This window comes from Nicotiana sylvestris, chromosome 7, assembly GCF_000393655.2.
Source record: "Nicotiana sylvestris chromosome 7, ASM39365v2, whole genome shotgun sequence".
Taxonomy (NCBI): Eukaryota; Viridiplantae; Streptophyta; class Magnoliopsida; order Solanales; family Solanaceae; genus Nicotiana; species Nicotiana sylvestris.
In genome coordinates, this window is record NC_091063.1 from 14,585,480 (window position 1) to 14,598,381 (window position 12,902).

At 40.3% G+C, this 12,902-nt stretch overlaps 1 pseudogene; it reads right to left on the reverse strand.

Moving 5' to 3' along the window:
• Positions 1-19: 19 nt before the first annotated feature.
• Positions 20-12,261, reverse strand: LOC138872769 (3,9-dihydroxypterocarpan 6A-monooxygenase-like; annotated as a pseudogene).
• Positions 12,262-12,902: the final 641 nt, after the last annotated feature.

Genomic DNA, 12,902 nt, shown 5'->3' on the forward strand with positions numbered 1-12,902 from the left:
GGATTTATTCCTACTTTATACTTTCTTTTCTCCTTTCTTTAGTAGTGCACTCATATTCTAGAAATCCTAGATCCTGATTTGTGTAAGAGGAGGTATAAGGATGTTTGTTTATGTTTATATATATATATATATATATATATGTGTGTGTGTGTGTGTGTGTTAATTTGCATAGATTAAAAAAAAGATTGATGGTTGTGACATGTGTTGAATCTCTAAGTCTTCTCTTTAGAATGCTCTAAATGGTGCGTATAAAGGAAATAGATTTAGACTAAAAAATGTAAACGAGCAAAATTATGCTTTAATAAAGTGACTCGGGATGACCTTAAGACAAGACATTGAAACGAAGGTATGAAGGTACGGCAATGCAGCCTAGTCTAGGCTGAGGAGGATTGAGACTGCGAAAGATGCAACAAAAGTAAATGACTTTTACCAGTTTCTTGAGTGAGAGGTTGGATCCAAAACCCGAACTCTAGTTTTTTAATTTACCTTTTGTCTAAAATATCAATTTTGATACGGCAATTATTTTTGTTATGTTCCCTCAAAGATTCATACTTAAAATCCAGATTCTTCACTCACTAGTTTCCAATGATATATAATATGAAGGCAAATAAACATGATATTGACTAAATCAGACTGTAACAACATCAACTAAGTTTAACAGTCTAAACTAAAATTAAGACCTTTGGCTCCTTCCTAAAGTAGTCCAATCAGTTGGCAATTTCTAGTGGATTAACACACATAACAATAAAGTTGGAGCAACAGTAAAGTTTCTCCGTGTGGCCAATAGGTCACGGGTTCAAACCATGGAATCAGCCATTGATGCTTGTATAAGGTTAGCTCTGTCTATATCACATTACTCGGGTTGCAGCCCTTCCTCGGGCCCTGTGCGAATGCGGAATGTTTTGTGCACCGGGCTGTCCTTTTTAAGACGCATAACAGGATAACAAACCAAAGGATAAACCATGGCAGCAGAAAATCCAGCTCAATATTAAGTGTTTCTCCACCTTTAATTTTCCAATCAAAACATTGGATCATTGCACAAGTGTCCTATGCAATATTGGTGTTGCAAGTCCAGCACCAGGGCATCCTCTCCTTCCTCCACCAAATGGCACATAACAAAAGTTTTGGCCTTCTTTAATGGCCTCCAATTCATCAGGCTCGATCGCAAGGTTCTCGTTTAAGTTAAGATATCTCTATGGTACAAAATCATCTGCATCAGCCCATGCATTTGAGTCCCTATTAACCGCGTAAAGGTTGACTACAAGCCTAGAATCTTTAAGTATTTTGTAGCCATTGATCTCACAATCTTCCCTGCATTTTCGGAACACTAAGGGCAACGAAGGATGTAACCTTAGAGTTTCCTTGACAACAACTTGTAGATAAGGAAGATTTTATATATCTAAATCCTCAACCAATCTGTTTTTACCCCAACTATTCTGTCAATCTCTTGTTGCAGCTTCTTTATGGTTTTTGGATGGTTTAGCAACTCCGCGAGCGCCCATTTCAAAGCAACACTTGTTGTATAAGTTCCTCCCAAGAACATATCCTATTAAATAAGGCTAAAAAAGAAGGGGAAGTTACATATTTGGCCGCTCGATCAAAAATATTTGTATCTCCTAGCCAATATACATTTGTTATACACTAAATATACATAATATATACATTTTCCAACTATTATTTTGGAAACTGCCTTTCAAACAGGACCTTGAGAGGTAAGCTATAGAAGTACCGCTAGTTAGGGAGCGAGCTCCTACTTCACTGTCTGATGAAAATGGTGGGGGGCTTATTTAAGATTCAATTCATAAGGTTAATTTTATGTTATCGCGAGGCTTTGGGCGGACGAGTATTTAAGTTAATTTCTATAAATAAATAAAAGAACCATCAACTGAACCTATCATTTTTAGATAGAGCATAGGTATATATATGTGAAAAGTCACTAAAATTTCAACAATTATTAAAATTTCAAACATAAAGGTTGAACGCGTCAAATTTAAGTCGTGGATCCATCTTTCTAAGGAGATGATTCTTACCAAGAAAAGACCCTTGATGCCATTTCTAGTGAGCTTTATCTCAGTATTTTTATCCTCTGCAATTCCCAGAAGAATATCCATCATATCTTTCTTCTCTTTACTTCTAGCGCGCCTTTCCTCTTCGTGTTTCTTGATTATCCAATCCATAAACTTATCAAACCTAAGCAACAACGCTTTAACCTTTCTTCCAACTCCAAGAAGACCATATTTCTTCAATTGGACCAAACACTTCACCTAAGCTCAACTGACCTGAAAGTAATGTTATTCCCTTAGAGATTTCTCTTATCTCCACGCTCTCATTGACATTAGTTGAGGTTCTTGTGCTCATGATTATTTGTCATAGCCATAAGTTGATTTCCAACATCACAATCCTCCCCTTGTTCTGAACACTTAGCAAAAAATTCCAATAATTTCATCATTTCCTCCTTCCTAACATCAGCAAATTTAGTAATCTGTTGAGGGGAGAGAATCTCTGTCATGCAAAATTTCTTCATAAAAATCCAATACTTGCTATAGTCCAAAGTGGAAAACAAGGTGTCTTTGTAAATTTAGTACTCTTAAGAGCCAAATTCTGGCCTAGTAGCAAAATTGATATCATTGGTCATACAAATTTCTTTTGCTATGGCGTCGTTCGACACTATATATGATGATGATGCACCAGCATGGATCAACATGAATGGTCCATAGCGCAATGCTAATTTCTGAAACGACTGGTGTAACACTGAACCAAGAAGATACATATGACCGATGATTGGTAGGGGTGACAATTTGAGCCCAAACCCATTCAATCCGCCTAACCAACCAAGAGATTAATGGGCTGGGCTATAAATATTTTAGCTAATGGGTCATTTTGGGTTGAGCCCAAGTTAATCCATTAGTTTTTATAACTCATTCTGACATATTAAGTATCCCAAATACAACACATGAAACTCACTCAAAACAAAAGGATCTCAATCCAACTTATCTAGAAATTTACTTAGTTGCCTCAATTTCACTTTTTTTTTTGGATTTTTAATTTTCTATCTTTTGTTTTTCTGCATAACCCTACCCCCTCCGCCTCAAAAAAAAATTTACTTTTTTTTCTTCGTATTTTCAATTTTCTGCACCACCACTCCCCCTCTCCCGGCCACGCAAACCCCCTTAAAACGTTTTTTTGTATTTTCAATTTTCTGTTTTTTTTTTGTTTTTCTACACTACCCTACACCCTACCCCTCCGTGCAAACCCCCTCAAAATTTTGTTTTTACTTTTTTTTTTTGTATTTTGTAATTTATTTATTCCATCCTTCCTGATTTTCTATATTTCTTGATCAACCAATTAGATGAAGAGGAGTAGGGTTGGCAAACGGGCCGGTCAGATCAGATATAAGTGGGTCAGAAACAAATAATGTAAGAACGGATAAAATATTCGATCTGAGCCATATTTAATAATTGATAAAAAAAATGGGTTAATTAACCATATTATCCATGGCTTCTTAAATATAAATATTTTTTGGTAGAATTCCTAGTCTTCCAAACTTGAAGAGTCCCAATTTGAGTCTTTGCAAATATAAAAGTTAAACCTATTCGTTATCTATTTTTTAAGTGGATAATATGAATCTTTTCCGATTCATATTACACTCATTTTTAAAAAGTTCATTATCTAATTAATTTTTTAGTGAATAATAATGGATAACTGTGGTTTTTAATCCATTTTGTCAACCACTAAAGAGGAGTTAGAAATGGAAGTGATCATTTATGCACGTTTTATTTTTTAATATGAGTAGGAAAGGTTAGTATAGATTCTATGGAGGAAGCAGACCTAGAAACAGATAAAGGTACATGTCTTAGAATTGACGTTGCATTCCCACATAAGTTAAAGGGAGGTAATACAGCCATCTTACTACTAAATCACTACCTTAATCTTCGAGATTTTTTCGATGATCTATATTACCCGGATAAAGTAGCAGATCAAAATCCTAAAGCAAGGGTGGAAGGATCATCTGACCCTAGCATGATCCTCTATCGGAACAAGCTGATAGAGAAGGTTGGACTTATCGAGGGAGGAAGTGAGGTTTTCAACCGAATCGGGAATCCTCCACAATCCATTTTACATAACACTCTCAGCCGTCCAAGAAGACCACATATCTTTCTCTTTATACGCAATATTTTGAAAGGCAAAGAAAGCAATCGGCTATATGAATTCTCACTGCCAATCATCATGTCTTATGTAGAAAAAGACTTGTATCTATTCAGCGGATACATCAAACTACCTGAAATGTCTAATTCTAACCTTAACTTATTATAACTTATCCACAGTTGATTAAGAAGTACTTCCCGCACGATTCAAAGAAAGAAAGCTAAACTTAAATTATTTTTTTTCTCCGGTACATATTGTATAGGTCAAAATTTGCCCTAAGAGAATTTAGCACAATGAGAAATTAAGAAAAACGATGTGACCGAGGTCAACTAGTAAACAGTGAAACTCGTAGCCGGAAAGTTAACAATGGTCGAGGTCGAGCACCAATGACAGAGTACTAACAGCTAGTTTTTGTAATAAGATATCAAAGAGAATATTACATTGAATATTCTCTGCACTTGTACTATTATAGTTGACTAGGGATATGTCCCATATAAATAGAAAAGGAGATAAGGGAATAAGGCTTGTAATATTCATTTGGATAAGAACACTTTTTTGAGAAGAAGACTTTCTCTCTAGAAAAGATATAGATTCTATATTTTTACTAAGATTCCATCATCCATTGTCTCATACATTTCCATCAGATCCGAAAATAGTTCCAATATCCTAAGATTTGTTTGTCATTTATCACTATCAGAGAGAAGAATTATCCACCTCATTCAATATTGGGTGAAATATTCTTCATTTATACAAATACCATTTATTGCAATTTATTGCTTGATGCTCCTCTATTATTGCTTAAATCTTTTAGAATATTAAATGCACACTGCTTTTAATTCTTCACAAGTGCTATCCCACATTTTCATACCAACTAATTCTAAATCTAGAGATATTATTATTAACTGGATTTAACTCTTTATTATACAAGATTTAATAATTTAACCTAAGGTTTACACTTTCGTCAAACAATTCGGCGCCGTCTATGGGGATTCCCTAGTTAAATTTTTAGTTTCTTCAAGATTTATAACTATTACGGGTTGCTCATAAAAAAACACGGAACAAAGCTCCCTTTTCCTTGTACACACAGATCTGACATGACAGGTAACAGAGAAGAAAGAATGAGAGCAGTGGTAGACCTCACCATCAATTTTTTAAACTCCATCAATGAGGTTCTAAAATAGAAGGCGAGGACATGATGCCTAATGCCTCTCCCAGGCGAGGTGGGTCGCCTCTCCCTCAAGACAGTATTGCAACGTCCTACGGTAAAGGAGCTTCCACGTCCACAACGGAAGAGACACCACCAGCAGTGAAAAATCTCCTTGAGACTTGGCTAGCTAACACACTAACTAGCATCCTCAACAAGCCCGCCCAGGAGACAGTACGAGAAAATGCAAGGACTTGCATTGCACTGATAACGGTCGAGCAGCATGGCCCTTTCCCTCCGATAACAGATATTACTCACACTATTAATAATGCTGGTGACGACACCCTCACAACCATTTTGAAAAATATGGAGGAAATGGAAAACGAGAACAAGGTGCTTCGGGACCAAATGAGAGAGCACCAAGAAAGAGTCGACCAAATATCGGGTGCCTAGAAACTCTTTCCAAAATGAGATGTTGGTTGTCGAACAACCATACAGTGATAAAGCCGCCCTACATGTCATACCAAAGACCTTTAAAATGTCGTCCTATCTGAAAATATATGATGGTACGACTGATCCTGAAGATCATGCGACTCACTATGTCACCGCTGTAAAAGGCAATGACCTCGCCAAAGAACAAATATCCTCCATCTTGTTGAAAAAGTTCGGAGAGACCCTCACTGAAAGAGCATTAACTTGGTATTCACAGCTGCAGGCGCATTCCAACAAAACATTCGAAGAGATGTCCGAAAAGTTCATAACGGCCCATGCTAGGGCCAAAAAAGCAGAGGCAAGAAAGAACGATATATTCGACATCAAATAATTGCCCGTAGAGGGATTGAGGGACTTCCGAGCTCAATTCAACCGAGTAAGGATGGACTTACCAAATGTATCGGAAGGAATGTCCGTAGTAGCTTTCCAAAACGGGCAGAGCAGGAATGGCTCAAGGGCAACCTGAAAGTTATTAAGTCGGCTTATGAAATATCCTCCAACCACATGGGATCAAATACTTAATGCCTACTATGCCGAGGTCCATGTAGACGAGGATGACCTAAATGGGCCAACCCATCAACTGACCTCGGTACAGGCCGAGTCAAAAAAGGATCTAAGAAATGATGTCAAGAGGGACCTCTCAACTCCACGACCTAACCCATAACGCCATTAGCTGTATATCAGAAGCGCCATCATGGCCCCTACCGCCACGAAAAGGACCCGCCTAGACCAAGGACAAGGACTCACCAGAACTAGAGAGGTATTCCCTCTTTGTTATCTGCTCACAATTTTTTTGTGTCACCCTAAAAAATAGTCTACGCATTGGAAAAAATCGGACCAAAAGTAAAGTGGCCACAGAAGATGAGGTTAGATCCAAGCACCAGAAAGTCAGATGCCCTCTACGAGTTCCACCAAGAGAGAGTTCACATAATTAAGGATTGCATTACCCTAAGACAGGAGGTTGTAAACTTGCTTCGCCAAGGATACCTCAAAGAATTACTGAGCGACCGAGGGAGGACAAATATTGCCCGAGGACGTGAACAACACCAGGGACCTCCGAAACTACCCTCACCGACCCTCACCATTCAAATGATCATCGAAGGCGGTGACAATGCTTCAATCAACAACGTGAATTTCACCACAACACACAAGCTTAAACGGGGATCACTCACGAACAGTATGACAAACTCGAAGAAAGTATCATCTTCGATAAGTCAGATACCCACAGTTTGGTTTTCCCTCATTATGATGCCCTTGTTATCACTTTACAAATATTATATACATATGTGAGATGCATTATGGTGGATGATGGAAGTAGTACATGCATTATCCACTCTCGAGTACTTGCACAAATGAAACTCGAGGATAAGATTGTGCCATGTTGCATCACGCTGACAAGTTTTAACATTGCAGTTGAACGAATATCTGGGGAAATCACACTCCCCGTTCTGGCCAGCGGCGTCACTTTGGAAACCACGTTCCATATTATGGACTAGGACACAGCGTAAAACGCCATAATAAACCGGCCCTGGATACACGCCATGAGGGCCATCCCCTCCAGCTCGTACCAAGTTATCAAATTTCCAACCCCTTGGGGAATATTTAGCATACGAGGAGAACAACGCACATCTCGAGGATGCTACCGCATTATCCTGGATTGTACAACAACCCAACAAACAAAGATCAAAGCAAAAAGAGGCATAGAAATTAATAGGGCTTAGGTCGAGCTGCGATAAAAGAGAAGACGTCATCAGAGATCCCAAAATAGTAGAGGCCGTAGAATCAACCATAGAAGACCTCGACACCGTCCAACTTGATGACAACAACCACAACAAGAAAGCCTACATCAGCTACAAGCTTCAAGAACTAGGTAAATTCCATCAATTCATAACTGATAACGCGGACTTGTTTGCTTTTTGCCATACAAATATGCAAGGTATCCCAAAGGAGATTGCTATACACAAGTTGAATGTCGATCCATTCCACCCCCCGGTAAGGCAGGTTAAGCGGAAGTTCAATTCCTCTATAAATAATGCAGTGCGCGAGGAGGTCAAAAAACTATTGGAAAATGGCTTCATCAGGGAGTTGAAATACCCCCAATGGGTCACCAATGTGGTCATGGTGAAAAAGAAAAATGGGAAGTGGAAAATGTGCGTATACTTTACAGATTTAAACAAAGCATTCCCCAAAGATTCATTCACATTACCTCACATCGACCAGCTCATTGATGTAACGGCCAGGCATGAATTGCTAAGTTTCTTATACACCTACTCGGGCAACAATCAGATCCTCATGGAAAAAGATGATCGGAAGAAAACGACCTTCATCACCCATCAAGGAAAATACTCCTATAGAGTTATGCCTTTCGGACTGAAAAACGCAGGGGCGACATACCAAAGGTTGGTGACAAAAATGTTCAAGGATCGACTCAGCAAGACTATGGAAGTCTACATAGATGACATGTTCGTCAAGTCCAAAAGGAGAGAAGATCACATCGGTCACTTGAAAGAAGCCTTCGATATACTCAGGCGAAACGGAATAAAACTCAACCCCGAAAAGTGTGTACTCAGTGTGACCTCAGGAAAATTCTTGGGTTTCTTGGAGAGGCAGCGGGGCATTGAGGTCAACCCCGACCAAATTAAAGCCATAGAAGGAACACCCGAGCACTTAATTGCCAAAAAACAAGTTTAGAGGCTGACCGACCATGTCACCGCCCTGTCAAGATTCATTTCGCGATCATCCGACAGATGCCACAAGTTCTTCGATGTACTCAAAAAGGATAACGACCTCCAGTGGACCTCTAAGTGCGCCCAATCACTGAGGCAATTAAAAGCTTACTTGTCATCACCACCACTGCTTTCCAAATCGGAACCCGGGGAGTGCCTCCTCATCTACCTCGTTGTATCCGAAATAGCGGTGAGTATGGTCCTGGTCCGCGAAGATAAAGGTACGCAATCTCCTATCTACTACATTAGTAAAACATTACTTGACGCTGAGACAAGTTAGCCCCACCTCGAAAAATTAGCCCTGGCCTTGTTCAAAGCCTCACAAAAACTTAGACCCTACTTCCAGTGCCAACCCATCTCGGTAGTCACCACTCTCCCCTTGAGAAGTATCCTTCATAAGCCCGAGCTATCAGGCGGGTTAGCCAAATGGGCCATAGAATTAAGCGAGCATGATATCATATGTCAACCGCGAATAGTGATAAAATCACAAGTTCTTGCCGACTTTGTCGCCGACTTCAACGCAAAAATAATGCCCAAAGTTGAAAAAGAAGCCACCATTGCTTCTCCACAAATACAATATCTATGGATTTTGTACATTGACAACGCTTCCAATGCGTTAGGATCCAGATTGGAACTTATACTCGAAGTCTCGACAGGTGAAGTAACTCACCAATCCATAAGGTACCCAGACATGACTAACAATGAGGCCAAGTATTCGGCCGTTATTGCAGGGGCGAGATGGGTTAGACTACGCTGCGATTCTCAGCTCGTCATCAACCAAGTCGTAGGGACTTTCGAGATCAAAGAGCAAAGGTTATAAAAATGCCATACCGAAATCTGTAAATTGCTTCCCGGGTTTGATGAATGTCAGCTCGACCAGATTCCTCGGGCACAAAACATCGAAGTAGACCGCCTCGCCATATTAGTGGCAACCACCAAAAACATAACCGGAAAAGGAAAGGTGGTCACCCTCCTCCACTCATCGATAAATCAAATCAAGGTAAGGACCTTAAATTTAACTTGGGACTGGCGCAACCGTATTGTTAGATACTTGCAGGATGGTGTACTCTAGATGATAAAAAAGAAGCCAAGAAGCTTCGGATGCAAGTAGCCAGGTACAGTATCATTCATAATGACCTATACAAAAGGACATATGGGGGTCGCCTAGCGAAATACCAAGGCCCGAATCAAACATGGCGTATCATCAAAGAAGTCCATGAAGGACACTACGGAGCTCATTTTGGTAATCGAGCTCTAGTAAGATGTCTCATACGGGCAGGATACTACTGGCCCACCATGAAAAAAGAGGCCGCAAAATTCGTGAAAAAATGCGAGTAATGCCTAAAATATGCCCCAATGATCCACCAAGCAAGCGAGCACCTCCACTCCGTTACTTCCCATTGGTCGTTCATCAAATGAGGAATGGCATCGTCGGCCCCCTCCCCACGGGGCAAGGTAACGTACCATTTCTTTTGGTTTTGACTGACTATTTTTCTAAATGGGTAGAAGTAGGAGCATTCGCCCAAATACGCGAACAAGAAGTGATCACCTTCATATAGAAAAACATCGTGTGTTGCTTCGGCCTCCCCATAGAGATCAGTTGCAACAACAGACCCCAATTTACAGGAAAAAAGGTCACCGATTTTTTTGAGAAGTGGCATATCAAAAGGATACTCTTAACATCATATCACCCCGCAGGCAACAAATAAGCAGAATCCTCCAATAAATCAATACTGAACATCATGCAGAAAAAGCTCGAGGACGCCAAGGGACTATGGCGGGAGTTACTACCAGAGGTACTTTGGGCCTACCAGAAAATGCCGAAGACAAGCACGGGAGAGACGCCCTACTCATTACTCTATGGGACGATGTAGTAATACTAGTCAAAGTCGGAGTCGAAGCAGGCCAAGGAACGACGAAGTCGAAGAACAGAGATATATGGCCTACATAAGGATGATCGCCCAAAAGCAACATGCATAATGCTATTACAACAAAAAAGGCTAAGTTCAGACCACTCAAGGTCAGGGACAACGTGCTCAAAGCTAAAACACAAGCCCCGCGAGAAGGCAAATTAGAACAAATTGAGACAGCCCATACAAAATCATGGCAACAACAAACAAAGGATCATTCCAACTAGAAACGATGGAAGGAAAACTGCTACCAAATAATTGGAATGTCGCCCACTCAAGTTTTTCAACATTTAAGAAAGAGTGTTCTCCAAGTCGCACTCTTTTTCCCTCACTTGAGTTTTTTCCCAATTGAGTTTTCTCGAGGAGGTTTTTAATAAGGCGACAATAGGGACACTTCAAGTTGGAAGTACGAACGGATGGAGGTACAGGATGGTCAGTTCATTACCCAACCTCTCAATACTACTCCAGGTCGACCAATGAAGGAACTAAATAGACTGGGACTGGGATGCCAACTGACACTAAACAGGCGGACTGGAATGCCAGCCCGAAAAACATGTAAATTTCTCTAATATATGTGAATAAAGCACAAAATGCATGAAGTTCGCCCATATTTTTGCCAAAACCATGTTGCCTCAATACCTACTCAGCCTCAGGCCATAATTAAACAAAAGTTGCATTCAAGCTCGCTCGAATTAGCTTAAGTACGAATTATATTCGACCTCGTTCGAATTAACACCCATCTAGCCCCCAGCCATAACTAAACAAAAGTAATATTCAGCCTCGCTCTAATTAACTAAACAAAAGTAACATTCGACCTCGTTCGAATTAACTAAGTAAAAGTACACTCGACCTCGCTCAAGTTAACTAAGTAAAAGTGACATTCGACCTCGCTCGAATTAACTAAGTAAAAGTTACATTCAACCTCACTTGAATTAATTAAGTTACATTCGACCTCGCTCGAATTAACTAAGCAAAAGTTTCATTCGACCTCGTTCGGATTAACTTAAGAAAAAGTTACATTCGAACACGTTTGAATTAACTTAAGTATGGGTTACATTCGACCTCATTCGAATTAACTTAAGTACGAGTTACATTCGACCTCGTTCGAATTAACACCCATTTAACCCCCGGCCATATCTAAACAAAAGTTACACTCGACCTCGCTTGAATTAACTAAGTTACATTCGACCTCGCTCGAAATAACTAAGCAAAAGTTACACTCGACCTTTCTCAAATTAACTAACTAAAAGTTACACTCGACCTCGCTCGAATTAACTAAGCAGAGTACATTCGGCCCTCGGCCGTAATTAACTAAGCACAAGTTACATTCGATCTTGTTCGAATTAAAACCTATTGTCATTCGGTTATGATCAAAAGTGAGTTCTATTTCGACATCATTTAATATACATAAAATACGTTTTTCACGATTAAGGTGACCAAATGGCAAAACAAAAGAAAGAGGCATATAAACCTGAGAAAGAAAGAAAAGGTCAGATACAAGCAATGAAAATGGCATTTCATACTAAAAATATGTTCTTTACAAAGGTTAGAACAGATGCCCACAAAAATATATGCAAAGTTTACAAGCTAATAGAAAGAAAAATAACTACTCGCCGCCTAACCCAGCAGCGCTATCTGCAGCTCCATCTCCACCCGTATCTCTATTATTGCCATCAAGATATCCATCCTCGTACCAGGCGTCCTGCTCTATCCGATCCACGCCCTCATTCTCTTCGCCATCACTGGCCTCTAGTATAGTGAGGTCATAGCCACAAGCGACCTGAGCTATACGAGCCTTAGCACGAGCATCCTCGAAGTCGACCTCAGAAACTTTCCCTGCCATCATCAAATCTCTAAGTATATCCAGTTGGGCCTCAACGTGAATACACTTCTCATACAAATCCACGGAATATCGGGAAAATCAAAAGTGTGAAAAGAGGACGGCTGAGCCAATAATTGTGCCTTCTCAGCCTCGAAAATGACAACTTCGTCACCAAGGCTCGAAACCTCTTTCTCTAGCTCCCCCGTCTGTTCATTGAGCCACACTTATTTGAGATTGGCCATTTCTAAATCACTCTCCTGCTCAGATCGAAGAACACGGATTACGGCCTCCAAAGCCTCCACTTTTATCGAAGTCGCCTACCGAGCCAATTTAGTCTTCTCTAAATCCGCAGTCTTCTCGGTGACCTCGCCATTCAGAGCATCCACCTTGATCAAGAATTATTCGAGCTCGGCCCGCAGCGAAACCACTTGGGCGTGAAGATCCGCACATTGGGCCTTAATTCCCTTGCTTACCTCGAGCTCTTTTTCTTTGTCTCTCAACACCCATTCGAGGATGCTGCACTTGCTGATGACTCTCATCAACTCGTAATCTTTCTGTGTCACCTCGCTCGGATACCCTAAAAATTGCCACTCTCGCCAAACCACTTGCAGATCTCACGATGCTTATTGTGGTATTCACGGTACTTTTGCTCCATCTTCTGA